A 26,545-nucleotide genomic window follows, 5' to 3' on the forward strand; every position below is an offset into this window, starting at 1 on the left:
GAGCGGCCCCATTCACCAGGGAGAAGACCGGACTGCGCAAGCGCGTCTAATCGGGCGATTAGACGCTGAAATTAGACGGCACCATGGAGACGGGGACGCTAGCAACGGAACAGGTAAGTGAATAACTTCTGTATGGCTCATAATTAATGCACGATGTACATTACAAAGTGCATTAATATGGCCATACAGCAGTGTATAGACCCACTTGCTTTCGCGGGACAACCCCTTTAAGGAATTAAGTTGCAAATCATTCCCAGGATGCTCTTCTGCAGGCAACTTGCATACTGGTGAAAAATTTAAACCCTTAAGGCTCATTTAGACACAATGATAATCGCTCAAAAGATGTCGCTCAAGCGACTTTTGAGCGATCATCGTTGTGTCATTTAAAGCGCAAGATGATCGCTCAAGATGAGCGATCACCTTGTGCTGCCACCGGAGGCTGCAGAAGACAAGCGGGGTGTCCTCTCTTATCTTCTGCATCCAGCTGTTCCCTGCTCTGAGTACCCGGCTGTTATATAGCCGAGCGCTTGGAGCGGACGATGCAGAAGATTAGCCGGGTGTCCTGGCTTGTCTTCTGCATCCAGATGTTATACAGCCGAGTGGTCCGTGCCGGGTATTAGGGACAGGATACAGCTGAAACAATAGTATCAGCTGTATCCCGCTGTGAATCCCTGATAAGGGTGCATTCACATGAACGTATATCGGCTCGGTTTTCACGCCGAGCCGGTACACGTCCTCCTCATCTGCAGCGGGGGGAGCCTGGAAGAGCCAGAAGCAGGAACTGAGGCTCCCGCCCCCTCTCTGCCTCCTCTCCGCCCCTCTGCACTGTTTTCAATGAGAGGAGGTGGGATGGGGGCGGGGCTAAGGTCCTCGAATTAGCCCCGCCCCACCTCTCCCCATTGCAAATAGTGCAGAGAGGTGGAGAGGAGGCAGAGAGGGGGCGGGAGCTCAGTTCCTGCTCCTGGGCTCTTCCAGCCTCCCCCCCCTGCACATGAGGACAACGTATATCGGCTCGGCGTGAAAACCGAGCCGATATACGTTCGTGTGAATGCACCCTAAGGCTCATCGTTGTCTTCAGCACACTGAAAGACAACGATGAGCGACGGCATAACGAAAACTGCACGATGTCAGTGCAGTTTCACACAGCGATTATCGCTCAAAAGACGGCTTTTGAGTGAATTTTGAGCGATAATCGTTGTGTCTAAATAGCCCTTTAGTCTCAATACGCATGGAAGTAATTATTGTTTTACATCAGCCAAGCCACAGCTAGTTTGAAGAAAGTGGGGAGGCTGGTGTGAAACTTAAAAAAATCACTTGTGCTAGAAAATGCAAAACCTTTGGCACAAGGGTAGAAAATAAATTTCCAACTACAATCTAAAGATAAGCATGAGCTAGGCCTTTAAAAACTAACTTGTTTTCAAGAATATGCTAACTAGTTGCAGGAAAACATGCTGGGTATTGCAATATGCAAATTATCTACAGAAAAGCATCCTGGGTATAATTTGCAACTTGATGTTTTCTCACCTTAACTTAAGAGGGACATGAGTATGAGGCACTTCTTGCCATTCAGTGTCTGTGTTTAACCATCCTTCTCTTGGGGTTGAGCTACTGATTAATGAAGCTTACTGAGATCAGTACTGCTGACACCACAAACAACACATAAGCATCACTAGTGTGCAAACACTGGAATGGTGCAATTTTTGGAACCCCATGCTTTTGGTTAAAAAGATAGTGTCTGTTACTCTATATGCTGTTGTTAAAATGGTCTTATTAGAAATACCAGTTTCTACTCATAATGGTTTTTTTACCAATAGGGGTTTCTTATGAGTTTTTGTATGTTGGTTCCTTTCACACACTGCGCTGGTTGAGAACCCAATAGTATGCAAGGTTGTGTAACAGTGCAAAAAATCTGTTTAAGGCTACATTTACATGGCTGAGCATGCTTTATTAAGCATTTGCACAATCAAGGTCCCCTCATGAATATCTTTTGCAACTTGACTTGCTCTCCCCTTAAGGCCGGCTTCACAAAACCAGATTCCTATTGCAGAATCTGCAGCAAATTGCATGCACGAAAAAGCATTTTGGTCTTTCACTTACAATCGCAGATATGAATTGCGTATTCTATGAGCGGAGGAAGAAAAATCACATTTTTTGTAATATAGCTGCGGACTCTGCATGGATGGCCACCATTGAAGTCAATGGAGATGGTCCGACCCATGTCATCACTTAGCGACAGCATGAGAAATACAAATATTGGGGAAAAAAATCTGTACTGCGCATGACCAACGGTGAGCTGCCACGGTCATACGCAATGCAGAAACTACACGTACGCAATGTCACCGGCTGGTATCCGACCTGGTCGTGTGAAGCCGGCTCTGCTGAAGAGAGACGTGTGTGGGGCACATATCGTCATGCAGTGCCCGTGTTCAACTATTCTTATAAAGTTGAGCTATAGAACAACACATAAGCATCAGTACTGGGAAAGTATGTGAACCGTCGGTCTATGAAATCTTTTAACCCTTTGCAATCCAATTTTGTATTCAGGGTTTCCTAGGGGGCTTTCTCTTTCTGCCATTTTACAATGGCGCCATCTGCTGGCTAAAGCCAATACTGTGGTATGGGACATGCTGGAGAGGTCCCCAACAACAGAGCGGCCAGTAATATACAGTAAGAATACCCTGACGGATGTCTTCCGACATCAGAGCTGTACAGGCTTCAATCAGAATGTCTTCAGACGTCAGACAGTGGATTGGTAAGGGTTAAAACCATTTGCAAATCAAACTTTATATGACCTCCTACTGAGATAGAACATGGCCCGGCTTTCTTCTCAGTTAGTATGTCACAAGTCTGCACATGGCACATGTAGATTCACGATGGACAAACCCGTGCAATAGAATTAATGCTTGGGTGGGTCTATATGTATCCCCTTTTAGATGGCAGTTCTGGGAATGGGTCAAAAATTCGGAAGAGATGCAAATCTTTCCATTGTACCGTTTCTGTGTAGATTCCACTTCCAGTTTTGGCTTTTCAAATTCTGCCATGTGAAGGAGGCTTTAGGCTAAACTCAGACAGTGTATTGAAGTTGCGCCCCAGGGATTTCGGGTTTAACTCGCATTAGACCCCTCCCTGTGTTGGCCAATCTGCAGGTCAGTGGACACTACATATACTTGTCTCATCATGGGCTCTACAGGAAATACACAGACAGGGCATTAGGAGCCATTTGGAAAGATTTGCATCGCCACTGTGAGTTTGGAGCAAGTCCTGGTACAAACACAGATCAGTCTACTGCTACATAGTTATGCAAACTATATTTAATAATGGTTACATTTTTCTCTTTAACTCCTAAAACTCCACTTTTCTAATATAGATATACAGATGGTCCCCTGCTTGCCAACAGGTTCCGTTCCAGGAATCTGTTCGCAAGTCGATTTCTTCATATGTCCGAACAAATGTTTGTATGGAGCAGGATCGCGGGTGGATCCCGCTCCATACAACGGCTAGTGCAGGCCGTTCTTACAGCGGACACCCAGCAGCAGCAGTTCTGACGAGCCGCGCTGCTCGTCGGAACTGTTAACACTTTAAATACCGCTGACAGTGGTATTTAAAGTGTTAACAGCTCCGACGAGCGGCTCGTTGGAATTTCTTACAGTTGGGTGTTTCAGGGCGCCTGTACAGTGTCCTGCTATAAGACCACGGGGGCATTCTGAGGGGCCTGAGGCTGCCTATGCAGAGTGCCTATCAGGCACACAGCTTGATAGGCACTCTGCATAGGAAGCCCTAGGGCCTCTTAAAAGGCCCCCAGCTGCCTAGGAATCGCAGAGTCCCGTGTTTGACGGACAGGCTTCATAGAGATCTGTCTGATACTTGCACAGTATAATGTAATGCCATAGCATTACATCATACTGCACAGGACAGATTGTTTGCATCTTGAAGAGAGAAGAAAAAGAGAAGACTATTTGAACTGCTAATCTACTTAAATGTTTGTCAATTTGCAATCCAGCCACAGCAAGGTATAATTGAAACCAGTGCATGGCCACAAGTGCCCCATACACATGTCTCTTCAGTTAAGGTGACAGTAAAAAACTGTTTGTGCTAAAGCTGCAAGAATTTTGGTACAAAGGTAAATATATATATATATATGTTTTTTCTAAAAAAAAAATGTGAAGAAGAAAAAGAAAACTAAGTCTTTAAATAGTCTTTCAAAAATAAGGTATTTGCAGAAAAGCATGCTGGGTATCAGGATATGCAAATTATCCTGGGTATAATTTGCAACTTCAGTTCTCTCACCTTAACTAAAGAGGGACATGAGTATAAGGCACTTCTTGCCATTCAGTGTCTGTGTTTAACCATCCTTCTCTTGGGGTTGAGCTGCTGATCAATGAAGCTTACTGAGATCAGTACTGCTGACACCACAAACAACACATAAGCATCACTAGTGTGAGAACACTGGAACGGTGCAATTTTTGGAACCCCATGCTTTTGGTTAAAAATAGAATTTATAATATAAGCTATATTATAATATATATCTTACTGCAGTAATCTTGTTTGATTCCATTAAAAAGCACTTATTCTTTTCAAAAACTTATTCTCCAGGCTTATTCCTTATTGGGTACATTCTGTTAGATAATGTATTGGGGGTGGGGAACCCAATAATATAGCCTGCAGTGTGTTCATATGAGCACTAGTAATCTGCTTACGGCTACATTCACATGGGTGAGTGCGATATCGCACTTGTCAATGTTTCGTGCACCAAATGTAGGTATGCAAATGAGTACTAAGTTGCGCGATTCCGCTGGAGAAAGAGCACACCTGGAACTCATTAGGCTAAATAACGTTTAAAATCATGGCAGGGGTGTCTTCCATGTAAACTGGCCCTGCAAGCGCAAAAAATACATGAATGTGCAAAGATGTGCGCAAAAGCGTTGCACTTACGCAGGTATTCTTGTGCATACGCTTATTTGAAGGGGCTCTAAGTTCTCATGGACAAAATGATCAATGTTTCCAAGTGTAAACGTTTTTCAAAGGTATGCAAACTACCTGCAGAAAAGCATTCTGGGTATTGGAATATGCAAATTATGTACATAAATCCATAAGGCTATCTTTTGCAACCTGCTGTTCTCGCACTTTAGATGAAGAGAAACGTGTATCATGCCTATTGTTGCCACTAAATGTCTGTATTTAACAATCCATAACTAATCCCCCATCCGAAATGTTTTCACCAATGCTTATCTCTTACGAGGGTCACTCCATTCCTTTGAATATACTATTATCTGTCAGAAACTGAATTGGTTGGGAACCCAATAGTATGTTAGGCTATGTGACACTGCAAGTGTATGAGCACTAGTAATTTGTTTAAGGCTGCATTCACATAGGAGAGCACACGCAAAAAAATGCTGCATACTTTATTTTTGTGTGAATTTGCACAACCAAGTTCCCCAATAGAAGTAATGGGAGGCACAAAAATATGTCGAAAAAGAAACTTTCCTCTAAGTTCTAAAAGGGCAAAATAATGGAATTCCCCAAGAGTTAACATTTTTTTCCCCAGACATATGCAAATTAGTTGCAGAAAAGCATTCTGGGTATCTTCTGCAATTTGCCATTATCTCACCTTAACTGAAGAGAGACGTGTGTGTGGTGCACATATTGCCATGCAGTGGCTGTATGAAACTAGTCTTCTGGAGTTTAGCTACTGGACAATATGTAAGCATCATTAGGATGTAAGTATGAGCGCAGTTATTCTATTAGGCTTTTTAAAACCAGGTGAAGCTTAAACTATACAATCTCCTACTGAGATGGACTATGGTATGGATTTCTTCTTAATAAGTTTGTCACAAGTCTGCACATGGCGCATATAAATTTTGTGGTAGATTCACTATGGATAAACCTACGCAATAGAATTAAAGGGGTTGTCCCGCGAAAGCAAGTGGGTCTATACACTTCTGTATGGCCATATTAATGCACTTTGTAATGTACATTGTGCATTAATTATGAGCCATACAGAAGTTATAAGAAGTTTTTCACTTACCTGCTCCGTTGCTGGCGTCCTCGTTTCCATGGAGCCGTCTAATTTTCAGCGTCTAATCGCCAGATTAGACGCGCTTGCCCAGTCCGGGTCTTCTTCTTTTCTCAATGGGGCCGCTCGTGCCGGAGAGCGACTCCGTGTAGCTCCGCCCCGTCACGTGCCGATTCCAGCCAATCAGGAGGCTGGAATCGGCAATGGACCGCACAGAAGCCCTGCGGTCCACCGAGAGAGAAGATCCCGGCGGCCATCTTCAGCAGGTAAGTAAGAAGTCACCGGAGCGCGGGGATTCAGGTAAGCGCTGTCCGGTGTTCTTGTTTAACCCCTGCATCGGGGGTTGCCTCGCGCCGAACGGGGGGGCTGTTGAAAAAAAAAACCCGTTTCGGCGCGGGACAACCCCTTTAATGTGTCGGTTGTTCTATATGTATCCCCGTTCAGACGGCAGCATTTCTAGGGCAAATCCAGGAGCGGGTCAAAAATAGGGAAGAGATGCAAATCTTTCCATTGTTCATTTTCTCTGTAGATTCCACTGCTATTTTTGGCTTCCAAATACTGCCGTGTGAACGAGGCCTATGGCTGAATGCAGGCAGCGTATTCAAGTTGCATCCAAGAATTTTGGGTTCAACTCGCATCAGTTACCACATGGACCCCCTCCCTGTGCTGTCCAATCTGTAGGGTCAGTGGACACTACATGTTCTTGTCTCATTGTTGCCTCCCGATGGGCTGTACAGGAAGTACACTGATAGGGCATTAGGACCCATTATATAACCGTCTGAATAATGCCTCATGGAAAGATTTGCATCTCCACTGTGATTTTGGCCCAAGTTCTGGTACAAACATGGATCACTCTACTGCTACGTAGATATGACTGTGGGATGTTTCTATATAGTTATACAAACTATATTTAAAAACGATTAGCTGATCAACAGATTTGGTTTTCATTATAAGACCCCATTTACACTGACAGATGGTCGCTCAAATGACAGTTTGAGTGACAGTATTAACCGTTATCCTTGCATAGTCTAATTAGCTACTAAAGAGCTATGCAGGCGGAGCGGGATACCACTGCTATCACTCGGCGAACAATACAGCTGTGATAGCAGCCTGCACCACTGGTAACAGTTTCTTGCTCAATTCTAAAACACTAGAATTGAGAAAGGAATATATTGGGCACAAAGTCTGTGCATTTAGCCATAACAATTTCTGCTTAAAATTTTAAGCAAAAATCACTGTCTAAATAAACCTTAACTCATAAGACTTTAATATTAACTAACTTGTAGGTGAGTCCAAAAAGCATAGTTGAAGATAGTGCAGGACCACAAGTGCCCCATACACACGTCTCTCTTCAGTTAAGGTGACATGATTGTACATTGCAAATCATACCCAGGATGCTCTTATGCAAATAGTATTGGAATATGCAAATTATCTGCTGAAAAGCATCTTGGGTATAATTTTCAACTTGACATTCTCTCGCCTTAACTAAAGAGTGACATGTGTAAGAGGCACTTCTTGCCATTTAGTATCTGTATTTAACTATCCTTCTCTTGGGGTTTGAGCTACTGATCCATGAATTTTACTGAGATCAGTACTGCTGATGCCACAAACAACACATAAGCATCACTAGTGTTAGAGCACTGGAATAGTGCAATTTTTGGATTCTTGTATTTATACAGGGTTTTTTTTAAACAGTTGCTAACTCAGCTGATTGTAGGGGTACCAGGAGTTGGACCACCACCAGTTGGATATTAATGTGCTATCCTGAGAATAGCTCAATACTTGAGTACTGGTAAAACCCCTCTAATAATTTTTTTTAACCCACTCTCCTAGTATGCTTGTTATTCTACTGCTGTCTGGTACTGATTTTTTACACGGTTGTGTCCATGAGGCCTGAACATACATCTTAGCTGCTGCAATGCTATCTTGAAGGAAATCTGAGCAGGACCACAAGGCTTTATCGGGTTAGTTTGTTCCCTGAATATGATCACATGGTTCTTCTTGGCCAATCAGCAGAGACTAAATTAACATAGAGAGTAGATCTGGCCTTAGGTTGATTGACGTGTTGTCCAGTTCCTTCTATAGCGAGCAGACTAACCCCCCAAGGTCTACCATGTAGTGACCATATAAAACAACTGATTCAAGTGTGGTCAGACTTCTCTACTAAGATCTGAAGGAAAAATGAGTCGGGTCTTTAAGAGCTAACTTTTTTCAGAAATATGCTAACTATTTGCAGAAAAGCAGCCTGGGTATTGAAATATGTAAATTATCTACAGAAAAGCATTCTGGGATAATTTGCAACTTGAAGTTCTCTCACCGTAATGTAAAAGGGACATATGTAAGAGGCACTTCTTGCCATTTAGTGTCTGTATTTAACCATCCTTCTCTTGGGGTTGAGCTACTGATCAATGAAGCTTACTGAGATCAGTACTGTGGACACCACAAACAACACATGAGCATCACTAGTGTGTAAGCACTGGAATGGTGCAATTTTTGGAACCCCATGCTTTTCGTTAAAAAAAAGAGAATTTATTGCTCTATGAGTTGTCGGTAAATAAAGAGGAGTTCAAGCTACTGACTCCTGCTGGGTGACCTTGCTTATTTCAACTGCCTGTTTTTTTCCTGTCTAGAAACTCTTTTCCTAATACCCTGTTTCCCTGAAAATAAGACATAGCATGATTTTCCAGAATTTTTGAGGATGCTTGAAATATAAGCCCTACTCCAAAATTAAGCCCTGCTAACAGTTAATTAAAAAAGTCAATTTAAATAGTGTCCAGGCAGCTATACATGTAAAAAAGTTAAACCTTTTTGAACAAAAATTAATATGACACTGTCTTATTTTCGGGGAAACACGGTATTTATTACTTATGTTAGTCACTCTGTTCCCGCCTTTTATACCCCATTATCTGTTAGGCACTATATTGGTTGGGAACCCAATAGTCAGTCAGGTTATGTGACCGTGCAAAGATATAGCCTGCAATGGTTGCTCATGAGTACTAGTAATCTGTTTATGGGCGGCTACCAATGACCGTGTGTACAATTGCGCAGAGAACGAGGTTTGATGAGGCAGACTTATATGCGTATCGATGCATATTGATGTACCTTTAAGGCACACAGGATCAGTTCACGTGCGCGACACACCACTGCCATGATTTAAAAGGCAATTTAGTCTAATGCAGTCCAGATGTTTTCTTTTTTTTCACTGAATTGCGTAGCGTATTGCACATCTCCCATAGACTTCTATGGAGTCCTTGGTACACAAATACACAGGAAAATAGAAGAGGCCTACTTTTTTCCGTGTGCGTGAAATGCACACACAAAACACGTTCCTAAGACCGAACCTATTAACATCAATTGTGTGTGCCAAAATACAGTCATGTAAAGGAGCCTTCAGTCTGAGTCATGTGATGGGGAGAGTAAAGGCTTTGACGGGCAACCGTATGCGCAAATACACTCGCAGCAATGGAGCGTATTTGTGCATGAACAAGGTTTGGAGAGGGCAATACTCAGACTGTTGCGCTTGTGTCAGTGCATAGTACTACAATTTTATGTGCTCGACATGCCAGTTCACACGTGCGCGATACCCCCTTTCCATGGAATACAATGGCTATTTAAAGCCTAATAAGGGGCAGCTGTCCTCTTTTTCCTGTGTTGTCCACAAAGTCATGCCATCCCCTTAATTTCTTTAACATGCCATAGACTTCTATGGCAGTTTTCTTTGTAAAACACAGAACAATAGGGCAGGTCCTATCTTTTCTCTCATTGTTCATTCTATGCAGGACTTAGGGCTCCTTCACATGGGCGTATTTCATCAGTATTTAGTCAGGCATAACCAGAAGTGGGTCCAAAATACGGAAGAAATACAAATCTTTCCCTCACACTTTCTCTCTTTAGGTTCCACTTCTGGTTTTGGCTGACAAACTGCTGATGAATAATACGCCCGTGTGATGGAGCCATAAATATCATCGTTGGCTCGTTCACTTATCATTCAGATTAAATACCGATCGTTTAGTCCTTCTCGGTCACTTATACGGTGAATGTCAATGACTGAATGATTTCCAGTTTGAACAAGCCGACGATGTACCTGCCGGTATAAACAGGCTGCCCGAGTGAACTCTGAACTTCTGCTTTGCTGAAACTTTTTCTACCCTGTGAAGTTGAAAGTTGCGGAGACCTGAGAGAGACTCGCTCCTCAGGGGCTGGATCAAGTCTCAAGATTTTTGCAATGTGGCTGATTTATGTTGTGCTTTAAGTTCCAGTAAAGTTAACTAGATCTTATGTATTGCTGATCTGTCCTCAGGTAAGTCAGCAATATCAGATCAGTGGGGGTCCAACACCTGGCAGCCCCTTCCTATCAGCTGATTGAAGAGGCTGTGGTGGCCTCTTCTCTGCAGTGCGATGCCATATCCTTTGGCCGCATGGCTAATGTACAACTCACTCCCATTCAAGTGAATAGAACAGAGCTGCAATACCAGGTACTGCAGCTACAAAATATATTGCACTGTGCCTGGTATACAGTGAGGAGGCCGCAGTGCTCACCTGAACATCACAGCCCCTTCAATCAACTGATTGTAGGGGTGCCAGGAATTGGACCACCACCAGTCGGATATTAATGATCTATTCTGAGGATAGCTCATCAATGCTCGAGTTCTGGAAAAAATCCCCTCTCCTAGTGTGCCTGTTATTCTACTTGCTACTATATTCAGAGGGTGTTCCTCCCTCGTGGAACCTCATGGTTACAACACAATGCTGACTGGTACTGATTTTTTTACATGGTTGTGTCCATGAGGCCTGAACATACGTCTTAGCTACAGCAATGCTATCTTGAAGGGAATCTGAGCAGGACCAGCAGGCTTTTTTAATACAACCATTGACATGGATGGGCAACGTTCATCAGAAAATCAGACAAAAATAGGACATTCTGCATTTTTTTACACGTACTGTCCATTCCTGTAAAAGAACGCCCATGTGAGTACTCCTATTCAAATGAACGCATAGGAAAATCGTCCATATGCATACAGCCTAAGGGCTTGTTTAAATCAGTGTTGGAGGTTCTGTTTAGAACCCCTGTTGCTGATTTCCGCTAGAAAACAGGAGGAAATATTGCAACAATCTGCGCTATTTCATCCTGTAAATTCCAGCAACATGCTAGACTGCTAGGTGGAAATCGAATGGACCTCGTTATAGTCAATGAGGGTCCACTCTGCACCGTTTCCTTCTGTCATAAGATAGAACTGTTTGCACAGGGGGTCCCGTTTTTCCGCTCCCCAAACAGAGCAGGAAACCAGAACTCCAGAGTGCTGATGATGACGAGCCCTACGGCCGGCCTGGGAATGACTACACTCTTTGGTCTACATCTAAGATAGCATTTAGTGTAGAGAGAGATATGAACATCCATTGAGTAAATGACAGTTCTTTATAACTACCCTAATGGTAAAGAAGAGAGTAGAGGGCACTTTAGCAGATCATTTCCCATTAAGTGTAATGTAGCACCTCACTATTCCGAATTGTAGCAAGATTAGTTTACATTTTTGCCTATTTTCACTGCATAATTTAACACGATCATTGATGCGCCTGCAATATAAGGGCTTTTCTTCTTCTATTGCTAATCTTATTCAGTATTGTAGACCTTAAGCCCAATTTCCCAGGAAAATAACACCTGCGTTACGCTGTAAATCAGAATCGGAAGGTCAGCATTACGGGGCGCCAATAACTATTCTGTTATATTGTGGAATTACAACTGCAAGAAGCTGTAGACTACGTAGGCTCACACCTGTATGCTGGCGCTCAGCTCCTTTTCATCCACACAGGCCTGATGTCTGACGAGCGGCGTAGCCTACAGAGGTAAGGCCGGATTCACATGAGTGTATGCGTGTTTGTGCTAATTTTTTGTGCATGCAACTGCGTTTTCTACTGCACGCAAAAAAAAAAAAATGCACCAATGCTCTCAAGCCATTGAAATGGCCTATTAGTTTAATGAGCTTAACCCTTTTCAATCCAATTTTGGATTCAGGATTTCCTAGGGGCTTTCTCTTTCTGCCATTATACAATGGCGCCATCTGCTGGCTTGAGCCAGTACTGCGGTATGTGACATGCTGGAGCGGCCCCCGACAACACAGCGGCCAGTAATCTACAGTAGGAATACCCTGCCGGGCGTCTTCCAACATCGGAGCTGTACAGCCTTCAATCAGAATGTCTTTAGACGTCAGACAGTGGATTGGAAAGGGTTAGGATGTGTTCTTTCCCTTCGCAAATGCATAGAAAAATAGAGCATGCTGTGTATTTTTTTTACAAAATCAATGGGCTCTTTTTTCTGTGTATCAGGGCTTCAACAAACGAATGCATGTGCAAATACACTCGCCGCCATGGAGCGTAATTGCGCATGAACAGGGGCTATCCGCAGGGTCATATCCATATGTTCAATGGCAGTTTTCTGTGTAACATGCAGAAAGATAGGGCAGGTTCTTTCTTTTCTCACGTGCAAAGGAACGCACTCATGAGAACGAGCCCATTGAAATCAATGGTTTTGCTTTGTCACGTTTTGCAGGCATGAGTTTCACGTACACAAACACGTTTATGTTTATGCCCTCACACGCACAGATTTTTTGCGTGCAAATAAGTTAGTGTGAAACTGGCCTAAGGGCTCCTTCACACGGGTGTATTTGCACATGTATTTGCATGCTTACAATTTACACACACAATACGCAGAGAATAGAACCTATTGATATCAATGGGTTTCCACACACTTCCCAATTTTGCACACATACGCACGCATAAGAGTAGAACATGCTTTATTTTTTTGCACATTTGTGCAAATTCCTTCCCGACTCCATAATGGCCATTAGAATAATCCCTGGATTAACGTTTGAAAGCTCCCACCTGACTCTAAGACCCGGATCTGCAACCCCGCTGGTTATTTAATGTCTATATCCTGTAATAGTATAGCACTCTAGAAAGACGCCTAGTCGCCTCTTAAACTCCTCTATGAATTGTGCCATCACCACGTCCTCAGGCAGAGAGTTCCACAGTCTCACTGCTCTTACAGTAAAGAACCACCTTCTGTGTTAGTGATGAAACCTGCTTTCTTCTAGACATGGAGGATGCCCTCTTGTTACCGTCGCAGTCCTGGGTATAAACAGATCATGGGAGAGATCCTTGTCCCCTCATGTATTTATACATAGTTATTTGATCGCCCCTTAGCCGTCTTTTTTCTAGTGTAAATAATCCCAACTTTGATAGCCTCTCTGGGTATTCCAGTCCTCCTATTCAGTTTATAAATGTAATTGCCCTTCTTTGTACCCCCTCAAGTGCTAAGCACCGGTGTCCAGAACTGTACACAGTATTCCATGTGAGTCCTGACAAGTGCCTTATATAGTGGGAGGATAATGTTCTCGTCCTTTGCCCCTATACCTCTTTTAATGCACCCCAAGACTTTATTTGCTTTTGCAGCTGCTGACTGGCATTGGTTGCTCCAGTTAAATCTACAATCCTCTAGTACCCCCAGGTCTTTTTCCATATCACTTTTCCCTAGCAGTACTCCATTTGGTGTATATTGGTTTCTCCTGCCCATGTGCATAACCTTACATTTATCCACATTGAACTTCCATTTGCCATTTTTCTACCCAAGCCCCCAGCTTATCTAGGTCCATTTGTAGCCGTACATTGTCCTCTGTTGTATTAATTGTCTTATATAATTTTGTTTTGTCAGCAAATATTAATATTTTACTCTGCAGTCCCTCTAACAGGTCATTGATAAATATATTATACAGAATTGGGCCGAATACTGAACCCTGTGGCACCCCACTAGCAACGCTGGCCCAATCAGAGTACAAACCATTTACTACCTCCCTCTGCTTTCTATCTTCAAGCCAGTTTTTTACCCAACTACACACATTTTCGCCCAGCTCAAACCGTTTCATTTTATGCGGCACGGTGTCAAATGTTTTAGAGAAATCTAGATATACCAGATCAATAGACTCTCCCAGGTCCAGCCTAGAACTTACTTCATTATAAAAGCTAATTAAATTGGTCTGACATGATCGACCTCTCATGAATCCATGCTGATGAGGAGTTATACCGTTGTTCTCCTCGAGGTATTCTAGGATGACGTCTCTCAGAAACCCCTTCGAATATTTTTACCAGCCTGTAGTTACCAGGCTCCCTTCTTGACCCCCTTTTGTACATTGGAACCACAATGGCAATACGCCAATCCACTACTACAACCCCGGTCTCAATGGTGTCGCTAAATATAAGACATAGTGGTCTGTCAATCATTTCACTTAGTTTCCTTATAACCCTTGGGTGTATTCCATCTGGGCCTGGCGATTTGTCGATTTAAATCTTTTTTAACTGGCTCTGCACTAACTCCTGAGTTAGGCAAGTGATATTTTGTGGGGGGTTCGTTTAATTCACCTGTATCTTGTGTGACATGCCTTTTTCCTTCGTGAAATAGATTCCCCTTCCACCATCGTCTTCTATGATTTCTCCTGCATTATTTGTTAAAGTGTCAGTGCTCTCAGTGCAAATCCTTTTACTGTTTATATAATTGAAAAATAGTTTAGGGCTATTTTTGCTCTCTTTGGCAATCAGTCTCTCTGCCTCTTCTTTTGCAGTTTTTATCTTTTCCTTACATGGTTTGTTTTTTCCCCTGTACGATTTTAGCGCTTCTTCGCTGCCTTCTTGTTTTAATAATTTAAATGCTTTCTTTTTTTCGTTTATTGCCCCCCTTACAGTTTTGTCAAACCACATCGGTTTCCTTCTACTTGTAGTTCTTTTATTTTTAAAGGGTATGAACTGCTCACATGAGGTAATTAGGATGTTCTTAAACTTCTCCCATTTGCCGTCTGTACTGTTATTTTTGAGGGTGTTGTCCCAATTAATGTTACCGATAGTAGTTCTCAGCTGATCAAATTTTGCTTGACTAAATTTAGTTTTTTTGTCGCTCCCTGATAAGGCTTCCTATTGAATGAAAGCTGGAAATTAACTATATTGTGGTCACTATTTCCCAAGCTTCCCTCAACCTGCACCCCCATGATTCTGTCCAGTTTGTTAGTTAATAATAAGTCCAAGATAGCCCTCCCTCTAGTTGGCTCCCGTACAAGTTGGGTAAGGTACTTTTTTTTTGTTTTTTTTTTTAAACATTAATTTTTTATTGACAGCAATACAGGAGGATTCACAAATCATATACTGGATGCTTTTTGGAACATCACAGAAGTTGGCTTACCTAAGTATGATTAACATATTCATACAAACATAACAGGGCGGTAAAGTAGTTATCTTTAATTGTTCTCAAGAACTTATCACCCTTGTGAGTTTCACAGGATTCGTCTTCCCATATTATATCCGGATAATTAAAGTCTCCCATAATAATGATTTCATTGCGGTTTGACACCTCTGCTATCTGCCTTATTAATACGTTTTCAGTTTCTTCTTTTATTTTTGGTGGCCTATAGAAAACCCCTATCAGAATTTTGTTATTTTTCCCTCTATGTATTTCTACCTACAGAGATTCCACATGTTCATCTCCCACACCTATATCTTCCCGTAGCTTCGGCACTAAGTAGGATTTAACGTACGGTTTCTTCTGAAGAGATAGTAACTAGAGATGAGCGAGCATACTCGTCCGAGCTTGATGCTCGTTCGAGTATTAGGGTGCTCGAGATGCTCGTTACTCGAGACGAGCACCACGCGGTACTCATCTCGATTAAACGAGCACTGACCATTGAATTCAATGGAGCCGGCAATACAGCCGGCTCCATTGAAAGCAATGGGCTGCCGGCGAGCGCGGGATGAATTGTCGGGAAGGGCTTAAATATATAAGCCCTTCCCTGCAATTCATCCAGAAATGTGTAAAAATAAAAAAAATATATATACTCACCTGGTCCCGGCAGACGGAGTTCAGCGCGGCCAGCGGCAGTCCTCCTGAACAGCTGTGAGTAGTATTCAGCAGCCGGGGATTTAAAATCCCCGCCTGCTGAATGAGCTGCCTCTAATTGGTCACAGCCTGACCAATCAGAGGCAGATCTCACACACCCATTCATGAATTCATGAATGGGTGAGTGACTGCTGCCTCTCATCTGATTGGTCCCGCTGAGCCAATGAGAGGCAGCAGTCACTCACCCATTCATAAATTCATGAGAAGGAGAACGATCTTTATGTTGACAGTGGGGGGGGGGGGGGGGGTCTCACTCTTGCCACTATTGTGGCTTAATAGTGGGACCTGGGAACTTGAGATGCAGCCCAACATGTTGCCCCTCACCTGCCCTATCCGTTTCTGTGTCGTTCCCATCACTTTCTTGAATTTCCCAGGTTTTCACAAATGAAAACCTTAGCGAGCATCGGCGATATACAAAAATGCTCGGGTCGCCCATTGACTTCAATGGGGTTCGTTACTCGAAACGAACTCTCGAGCATCACTGAAAGTTCGACTCGAGTAACGAGCACCCGAGCGTTTTGGTGCTCGCTCATTTCTAATAGTAACCCATTGATTTCAATGGATTCACTCTCACTTCTTTTTTCTGCTTTGCCATTTTCGCGAGCACAAAAAAATAGGACCTGATCTATCTTGTGCATATTTGCGCACCAAAGAGCCCCACAGAGGTTTACAGGAGGTGTGCAAACACGCACATCTGCCCATGCGGGTATTTGTTAAGCACAGCGCATACCTATGATCACCGGTACCACGTTAGGCTAATTAGCCATTTAAATCGGGGTGGGATGATTCCCCCGTTCATGCGCACAAGCTGTGTCTGCTCAATATATGCGCAGGCAGAGGCGCAAAATACACCTGTTTGCTCAGGAGCGAGCGCATTACGTAACACCCCCGTCTGTCTGTCAAAGCCCTACGGTCTATTTAGAACAGCTGATTTCTCATGTGTCAGAGTTCACTTGTGTAGCCTGTTTATACAGGCAGATGCATCGTTGGCTCTTTTAAACCAGAAATCATGTAGTTGTGCAGATTCGCTGTATAAGTCAATGAGAACGACTAAACGCACGCGACTTACACCAAATGAATAGTGATCCAGCCAACGATGATTTTTAATGCCTGCATAAAATGAACATTTTATGCAGGCATTAAAATGAAAAAGCGAACGAAAAGTACACGATTTATGGTTCATCGTTCGAACTTTGGCTGCGTTTAAAGTAAATGATTATTGTTCATTTTCGCTCTTTTGACCAATTTTGTTAACACTCTGAGGGTAATATACAAGGCTTTTATGGCTCTTAGACAGTGTTAACCAGTGTTCAGGACTAGCGTTGAGCAAACTGAACCAGTAGAACTCTGTTTTGGGTAGGAATATGCTAAAAGGTTTTTTGGGTTTAGGCTGAACAGAACATTTGGCAAAATTCTACCCAACACAGGGTTCTACTGGTTTGGTTTACTCAACACCAGTGCCTAGTATTAAGCACTTTAATTTGCAGACAGCAATCGTAGTTATTGGTGGTATCTCGAACCACTTTCAGCTGTTTTTTGTGTCCCATGGCTAACCACAGAGCCAGTGGGTCGCTGATGACATAGTATCCTAGCACATGTGGCGCGATGATATCACTTCATTTTGCTATCTACCTCGAACCACTGACAACATAGACGGGAAGCAGACATAGAACATCATGCAAGCGGGGTTAGGGTAATATAATTTTTTTTCTTTGTTGGGGATAAAAAGGGGCACTATTAGTAGATAAGCCCACAAAATAGACATTACTACTGTGTGGGGACACAAAAGGGTGACTTTGTGGGGGCACAAAAGGAGGCATTAATGTGTAATTGGCATAAAAGTAAGTTATTATTACTGAATGGGGACCTAAAGAGAGCACTTTTTACTGTGTGTAAGGGGGCACTAAAAGTGGCACTATTTTAACCTGTTTATTTGGAGGGGCCGTGCCTCTAAGCTTGTGCCCTGATCTTAAAAGCCTCTGGCAATTACTCTTATAGTTTTATATGTAGAAACTCTAATGCAGTATGTGCCACAGTTATGCATTAAGGCCCATTTATACGCAACAGTTGTCATTTGAACTTTTTTGCTTTCAAATGTTGAGCATCTACACGTAAAGATAATCATTGAAAATTCTCACCATTTCCCTCTTCAGCTAAGTAAACACTCTACATGTTGTTTGCTCAGGTAGGTGTGTATTTATGCGAAGAATCTCTCGGCAGGAGGTTTTTAATTAGTGCCAGGAAAAAGCCATTGCCTACTGCTGCATGAGTCACTGTTTTTAGCTGGGTGAACAATCATCCCCCTCCCCCCCCCAAATCATTTGAAAGACTGAACGAATGCCTTTTATAGCCAATGACAAGCAAACAAACTAACAACTATTTTTTTGCAGGCTGAAACTCAGTAATAAATGACGAGTGAACAAATAGTGCACGATGGCTTCGCGTTTACCCGTAACGATTATCAATCACTTTTGCTCATTTGAACGAATATTGAGCGATAATCGTTGCATGTAAATGGGTCTTTACTTTGCCACAGTCTGTTTACTGTGTTAATAGCTTTACAATGGGTTTTGCTGTTTTAATATAATAATAGCTTTTGAATGGATTCATATAAGATAACTCGTCCCGGAAAGTTATCACCGTGATGATAAACTTTGCTATATCTGTACATTCAAATAGATTTGCGTTACATTACTTCCTAAACTCGGTGACAATGCAGAATTTTCCTGCATTCTACTTCTAGAAGGACCCGCTGATACACATTGCACTCCTTATCTTTTATTCGGTATTGAACATGTGTTTTCACACTCTGTGTTTCCATTGAGGGCTAATAAAATCCCAGTGTTTTGTGAGGCAGGACCCACAGTAACATTTTACATCCAGCAATAATGTTTTTTATTGGCTCTATGATAAATGTCGCAGCGTTAATAGGGCTGGAGTGCAGCTAGTTCTGAAGTGATTAAGCAGTGAATAACACCTCTGTTATTGTAACAATGTGTGAACACCACAACGCTGCTCCAAACACCCCAATCCCCTGGAACTGCCAGATTGTTTTAATGAAGTTTTATTGGTATATCCTTGTTTTCAGCTAAATGCAGCTATAAGGTTATGTCAATTATAGGAAACCGTTCAATCTACGAATGGTGTCTGTAAAAAGTCTCCACCAAAAGTACCATAAAAAATTGATTTCGATTCAGATGAATATAATAATATAATCTTAAATCCTACATACTAATCTGAGTTTGTAATTGTACCACGTGATCCTTGTACTTTTCTATAGGAAGGTCTTGTGGGCTGATGATTTCACGCAATGTCCTATTGACACTCTGGGTGGTGGGTGTTGACTTGGGGTCCTCCTCAACCAATGGCTCTATAAGGGGGATGGTTAGAAAGTTGGGTCCATGAAGTAATGGGTCCAAAGTAATCCCTTTGTTGATATTTGAAGTGTTATTTATGCTATCAGTAATGATGGTTGTTGTGATGATTCTTTGTTTTATATTCACCCCTAGTAGTCTTGTACCATTGTTGCTTTCTTTTCAAGTTTCTATATAGAGTTAATGATCTGCTCTGCCATTGGCTGCGTTGGGTCATGTGGGACTTGATATCATCGGAGGTCCTTCAGTTTCCTAGGATTTAGCTTCTACCCTAGAAGGAGTCCATGCCAGGATCAGTTGAAAGTGAGCTGTAGCTGCCAGTTGGGTGCTGTCCGAGGCCCTCTGGAATGGCCTTCAGTTTGTCAGTATCCATCCTGGAAAGAAGCCAAGAAGTATGTTGCAGACAGTTTTCAAGTTCTGGGGAATCCCTGTACCATTAAGATCGATGGGTTTTGGTGCCTTGGAAGATTGTAGTCACCCGCAAGACCCACGACTGCCATTGCCGGCTCAGCGCCTGACCTTGAGGTATTGCAACAGGGACCTTACAGAAACACTTGTATGTTGTTCATAGACTGGCATTGTTATTAGTATCGGTCAGCTAAGTGACCGTGGCTTTGGTCAGAGAGAGAGAGACAGTAATTTCTCGATATCAAGAGTAATTAAGGTAATTAATTCCTGCCTTTTAGTTCATTAAATAAACTGTTGAAGCATTAAGGCTGGTCCCGCCTCTGTTGTATGCCAGAAGCCTTTGCCTCTCCTGCTGCTCCTCAAATGCCCTGCTGTGAGCAGCAGGCTATCTATTCCCAGTGCAGGAGTTTCCATTAACTCCTGCTCCCATAGGGGTGTATGGGAGCTCCTGCACAACATGCAGCATGGACCTGCGATGGGGGCATTGTAGCCATGCATGTCTTATCCTTATTAGGTGCGCTCCGTTTAGCACACCTACATTCTCTCATGTTTTAGAAGCACTCTTTTTTGTGCACGCAAAAAGCACACTCGTCTGACCGAGCCCTAATAACTGATTGCTGGATGTGAGAGAAGCAAGTGCTCAAATTCCTTCTGTTTTATGCAAAGACATTTAGGGTATGTTCACACGGCAGATTTCACTGCAGAATTTTCCACGTGAATTCTGCCCCTAAAATCTGCATCTTTTTGTTGCGGTTTTTGGCATGGATCTGCATGCGTATTCAGCTCTGTTAATGAGCAAAATCCACATACAGAATTCCAATGCATTTCCTGCATGTCCAGAAGTGACATTGACGGGGTTAAATCTTTGTGTAGATCCGCGCCACAAACCGTGGCAGAATGGTAGAGTTGGAAGGGACCTCCAGGGTCATTGGATCCAACCCCTCTGTCCAGCCTCTGTTTTTAAAGGTGGAGTTCACACAGAAAAATCTGCTATTAATTCCACCATGTGAACATCACTGCAGCGCTCGATGAACCAATCACAGCCATTCAATGCAATGGCTGTGATTGGTTCATCGAGCGCTGCAGTGATTGGCTGATCCACGGCACTTGAGAACTAATCAGAGACAGTACTTCCTGAAGCCGGGGTTTTTCAATCTCCTGACCAGGAAGCACTGGCTGAAGACTACAGACAAGTGTGCCAGAGCTTCAGAAGGAGACGTGTCTGGGTAGGGCTTATATTTCAAGTCCCCTTGAAAATCCTGGCAAAAGAGAGCTGCAAAGTTACGCCATAAAATTGCGATATCGCCGCAAGAAAACGCAGCAATATCACACAGAACACAGCTGTGATATCACTGCTATTTTCTCGTGGCGATATCGCTGTCGCCCGTGTGAATGAGGCCACACACATTTTTTTTCTGCATAGTGCACCATGTGGCATCACAGGAACTTGGAAGCATCTATGGCTCCTTAGTACAGAGCCTTAGGGACTGAATACAGGCTCAGCTGTGAGCATAACTTCTTATTTTGGACTAAGGCCTCCTGCAAATGACGTGATGTAATTGCGCTCTGAGTGGAACCTAATCACGTCTTCTTGCGAGCGTTTCTACACAGGTAAGTGCCTTTTTTTTCACTGCCGGGGCCGTTGACATCTGGTTTTGAACTGGAATTAGTTGCCGGTGTTAGTAATTAACACCACAAAATCGTGCAGGAGGCCTTAGGAGTCAGTCTGGAGCATTGCAAGACAGAAGTGGCAATATTATCGGCAGTTTGTCCAACTTTTAAGCACATGACCACTGCAGCCAATAGGAGGCCTGGCAAGTACGTCATCAGTGATGTCCTGAAAACCTGCTACAACATTAGAAGCGCACATGACCGGTTTATGGGATGTCACCAGGTCTTCTGTCCTGATTACGTCACCTGCAGCACTAAAACCACAATGCAGGACCACGTTGAGTATATTGATATTATAGAACTCGGAAAACCTCTTTAATATAAAAGACTAGCTGATATACCCGGCTTCGCCCGAGTTAATTTGGTATTGGTGTTTATCTGGTGTTCACACGGAAAATCTTATGAAGTCGTGCTTACTTTAGAGATACCGGAAAAACATATGTTCACCATTTTGCATAATTCTCTGCGTTACCCAGGAAACACCACGTGGAGGTAACCATGTGAAGTTTACTTTATATAAAATGACATCAGGAAGTGAGAGAATTAGATTACGTACATAAAATTTGGACACTACTTCTTTTGTGCATAGAATTGAATAATCAAGTTGAGACCCATTAACTTTTCCTATTTATGACATAATCAATGCTCGTGCCAAATTTCCCGTTTCTATGACACCGGAAAGTGAAAAAATTACATTCCGCACGTAAAATTTGGACACTAATTCTTTTGCGCTAGAATTGAATAATCGAGTTGGGACCTATGAACTTTTCCTATGTATGACATAATCAATGCTCGTGCCAAATTTCACGTTTCTATGACACCGGAAAGTGAGAAAATTAGATTCCGTATGTAAAATTTTGGACACTAATTCTTTTGCGCATAGAATTGAATAAACGAGTTGGGACACATTAACTTTTCCTATTTATGACATAATCAATGCCCGTGCCAAATTTCATGTTTCTATTACATTGGGAAGTGAGAGATTTAGATTATGTACGTAAAATTTGGACGCTAATTCTTTTGCGCATAGAATTGAATAATGGAGTTGGGACCCATTAGCTTTTCCTATTTATGACATAATCAATGCTCGTGCCAAATCTCCCGTTTCTATGACACCGGAAAGTGAAAAAATTACATTCCGCACGTAAAATTTGGACGCTAATTCTTTTGCACATAGAATTAAATAATCGAGTTGGGACCCATTAGCTTTTCCTATTTATGACATAATCAATGCTCGTGCCAAATTTCCTGTTTCTATGACATTGGGAAGTGAGAAAATTAGATTCTATACGTAAAATTTGGACGCTAATTCTTTTGCGCATAGAATTGAATAATGGAGTTGGGACCCATTAGCGTTTCCTATTTATGACATAATCAATGCTCGTGCCAAATTTCCCGTTTCTATGACACCGGAAAGTGAAAAAATTACATTCCGCACGTAAAATTTCGATGCCAATTCTTTTGCACTAGAATTAAATAATCGAGTTGGGACCCATTAGCTTTTCCTATTTATGACATAATCAATGCTCGTGCCAAATTTCCTGTTTCTATGACATCGGGAAGTGAGAAAATTAGATTCCGTACATAAAATTTGGACGCTAATTATTTTGCGCATAGAGTTGAATAATGGAGTTGGGACACATTAGCGTTTCCTATTTATGACATAATCAATGCTCGTGCCAAATTTCACGTTTCTATGACACCGGAAAGTGAGAGAATTAGATTCCGTACGTAAAATTTGGACGCTAATTCTTTTGCGCATAGAATTGAATAATCGTGTTGGGACCCATTAGCTTTTCCCATTTATGACATAATCAATGCTCGGGCCAAATTTTAAGTTTCTATGACATTGGAAAGTGACAGATTTAGATTCCGTACGTAAAATTTCGACGCCAATTCTTTTGCGCTAGAATTGAATAATCGAGTTGGGACCCAATTACTTTTCCTATTTTGGAGATAATCTATGCGTGTGCCAAATTTCATGTTTCTATGACATCGGGAAGTTGGAGAACTTTTGGCGAGTCAGTCAGTCAGTGAGTGAGTCAGTGAGGGCTTTCGTCTTTATATATATAGATGGCTGGCCCGTTGTACAAACTTCTTATGTCTTCCCTGTTTCCTTATAGATTGTAAGCTCTTGTGAGCAGGCCTCTTGTTTGAATTAATTTTGTTGTTACTCTGTCTGATTGTAAAGTGCTGCGGAATATGGAGGCGCTATATAAAGATTATTATTAGTTTTACTGACAGGTAAGAGTATATAATGTACAAGCAGCCACTAAAACTTTCTCCCAAACAGTGAGAGTTAATAAGACTAAACTAAATTCTTATGTTAGACACCTGCAGGTGCGACTCTGCATTTTTAAGTGATAGATTTCTATTAGTGCTTATGGAAGAATACGTTGCTTTTTTCCCCCCATCAAAATGTGATTAGCACCTTTAGTTCACGGCCGCCCTCTCCTTTTTTTTAACACTGAATATACTTTCAAAATCTTTTTAGAACAAATTTAACCTACTTAGAAAAAGTTTTTATTGACGCCACATTTTAAAATTTGCGTATTTTCTACTTGTACAAATGACCTAAAACTAAAATCACTTACGGTCTCTCTTTAACCGACATTACAGCACCAGTATTGTGAGTGAGTATGCCATGTGCTAATAGAATCAGAGGGTACAATCAGGGGCAGACTCAGGGATGGGTGAAACCCTTGAACCAGTATGTAAGAAGTGCCCAGCAGAGTAAAAATTGAGCAATATTTTAGAGAATTTTTGTAGAAGTTGTTGTTTTGCTACAAAACTCGGCATGCAGTTACATCTTAGGCAGATATGCAGATGATTAGAGTTGTGGTGGGATTAGATGAACGGTCTTGCCACCTGAGGTCCTAAAAGTGGTTCCACCCTTGGCTTATAAAAAGGCTCTCGGAGGCTCCTTGTGTGTAGGGACTTCTTCTTCCGCTTGTGTAGAGCTTATTGACCACTAGACATGCAATCAAAGAGATCTCGCCCAATTAATAGCATTTGAGATGGGGTGCATTATTGAAAAGCTGGATGGTTGTATCGCCGAATTGGTCACCACCTGGGCCGTTCTGACCAGACTGTTAGGAAGTGTTGGGAACAGTGGATGTGTGAGGGCACACAAGGCAAATGGGCTGGACAGGCCACCAGTAGAGAGGATCAACTGATCATCCGATAAGCAAGAGCAGCTGCAACTGTCCAGAGACAGGTGGAATCATCATTACAGGACCCTGTGTCTGTCGGAAACATTTCCAGGGACTTGGCTGAATAACATTTGGTTTCACAGTACCCATTATGTGTACTGACTTTGACACCCACTGTCACCTCCATTTGCAGTGGTGTTGTGACTGACAAAGCTGGACTGGTTTGGAGTGGAACCGAGTTGTTTTCATCAATAAATCCAGTTCAGTTTGGGCACTGACGACGGTCATGTTCATGTCTAGAAATCGAGTGGTGAGCGCCTCGGAATCTTGCCTTTGCTGTAGAGCGGCACAATGGCCCCACTGCTGGTGTGATGGTCTGGGGAGCCATTGCATATGACAGTTGATCACCCCTAGTAGTGGTCGAAGGACAATGGTAGCTCAGCGATGTTCAGAACATCCTGCAGCCATGTGTTCCTCTCATGGCGGCTTCAAAGAGGTATTTTCCAGCAGGATAATGCTTTGCCACACACACAAGGGGGTCGCAGGAATGTCTCCACAACATTGTCACACTTCCGTAGCCTGCCTGGTTGCTAGATTTATCTCCAATAGAACATGTATGGGACCATCTGGGATGCCAACTCTGACAGCCTACGAATTTGCACGATCTAGAGGCTCAGTTACAGCAAATGTGGAGCGATATGCCACAGCATACCATATGCCTCCATATTGTATGCAAGCTAGAGGTAGCCCAACTGGGTACCAGAGCCTCCATGCCCGCTCGTATCACATTTCCCATCCAAGCTAAAGGCGACCCAACACGATACTAGAACCTCCATGCTCACCCATATCACATCTTGTATCCAAGCTAGAGGTGATACAACAGGGTACTAGAGCCTCCATGTCCGTCTATATCACATCTTGTATCCAAGCTAAAGATGGCCCAATAAGATACTAGAGCCTTCCTGCCCACCCATAAACATCTTGTACCCAAGCTAGAGGTGGTACAAAAGGGTACTAGAGCCTCCATGCCCACCCGTATCTGATCTTACATCGAAGCTAGAGGCGGTACAACAGGGTACTAGAGCCTCCATGCCCACCCGTATCTCATCTTACATCGAAGCTAGAGGCGGTACAACAGGGTACTAGAGCCTCCATGCCTGCCCGTGTCACATCTTGTATCCAAGCTAGAGGTGGTACTACAGGGTACTAGAGCCTCCATGTCCACCCGTATCACATCTTACATCGAAGCTAGAGGCGGTACAACAGGGTACTAGAGCCTCCCTCCCAGTGTTCGGTTTTCTGCAATAAATCCTCCTCTGATATTGTAATCACTTATATCAACGTTACAATCACACAGAGAAAGTTTAATTCCATAGCAAAAATTACAATGAGTGTAATTTACATTGTACCAAGTTATAGCCTGTAGTCCAGAGTTGCATTCACAAATATGCAGGCTTCAGAGCTGAACTTTTGAAAGGGAGTTTGCTCTTGTGATTTGCATACTGGAAAATGCATTCTTTCCACCAGACACCATACATTCATCTAATCTACAAAAATCTAACTATTTAGATTTTGCCTAACAGAATTGTTAAGGCAGCACTGAAAGGGATATTGTTGTTGTAGCTAGTGTTGCTAATTAACCCCCTCCTTCTCATGTGACAGCTTTTCATGCTATCACAATGCACAGAGCTGACTTGCTAAACCAATGTTTACATGTAAACCATGTGCATCTCCTATGCTGTTCATAGTCTTTACTTGTGGGTTTTTGGGTCTGTGTTATGATGTCATTCAATAGAATGCGGAATCCATGAAGCATTCAGACTGCAGGCCATTGTGATTTTGTCAGGATGGGCGAGTAGGAGTAAATGAAGGGAGTAGTTTAGCAAAAAACTCCTTAAACTCCCTGTTCAGTAATTATTTAGTGTTATTGGGGCAACTGCAAGATGACCTATTTTAATGGGTCATGTCCAAACATTCTTTGTCGTTAACTTGG

At 42.6% G+C, this 26,545-nt stretch overlaps 1 protein-coding gene and 4 non-coding genes across 5 annotated transcripts in view; all 5 read left to right on the forward strand.

The window, feature by feature from the left end:
- The window catches only part of HDAC9 (histone deacetylase 9), a 508,513-nt gene that overhangs the window by 100,961 nt on the left and 381,007 nt on the right, over positions 1-26,545 (forward strand). The gene's annotated exons all lie outside the window — the stretch shown is intronic.
- LOC136587263 (U4atac minor spliceosomal RNA) lies at positions 1,583-1,708 on the forward strand. The gene has a single exon (XR_010787450.1). It is a non-coding gene; the product is annotated as a U4atac minor spliceosomal RNA (small nuclear RNA).
- Positions 4,346-4,471, forward strand: LOC136587265 (U4atac minor spliceosomal RNA). The gene has a single exon (XR_010787452.1). It is a non-coding gene; the product is annotated as a U4atac minor spliceosomal RNA (small nuclear RNA).
- On the forward strand, positions 7,552-7,678 carry LOC136587266 (U4atac minor spliceosomal RNA). Its single transcript, XR_010787453.1, has one exon. It is a non-coding gene; the product is annotated as a U4atac minor spliceosomal RNA (small nuclear RNA).
- On the forward strand, positions 8,389-8,514 carry LOC136587264 (U4atac minor spliceosomal RNA). Its single transcript, XR_010787451.1, has one exon. It is a non-coding gene; the product is annotated as a U4atac minor spliceosomal RNA (small nuclear RNA).

Source organism: Eleutherodactylus coqui, chromosome 12, assembly GCF_035609145.1.
Source record: "Eleutherodactylus coqui strain aEleCoq1 chromosome 12, aEleCoq1.hap1, whole genome shotgun sequence".
Taxonomy (NCBI): Eukaryota; Metazoa; Chordata; class Amphibia; order Anura; family Eleutherodactylidae; genus Eleutherodactylus; species Eleutherodactylus coqui.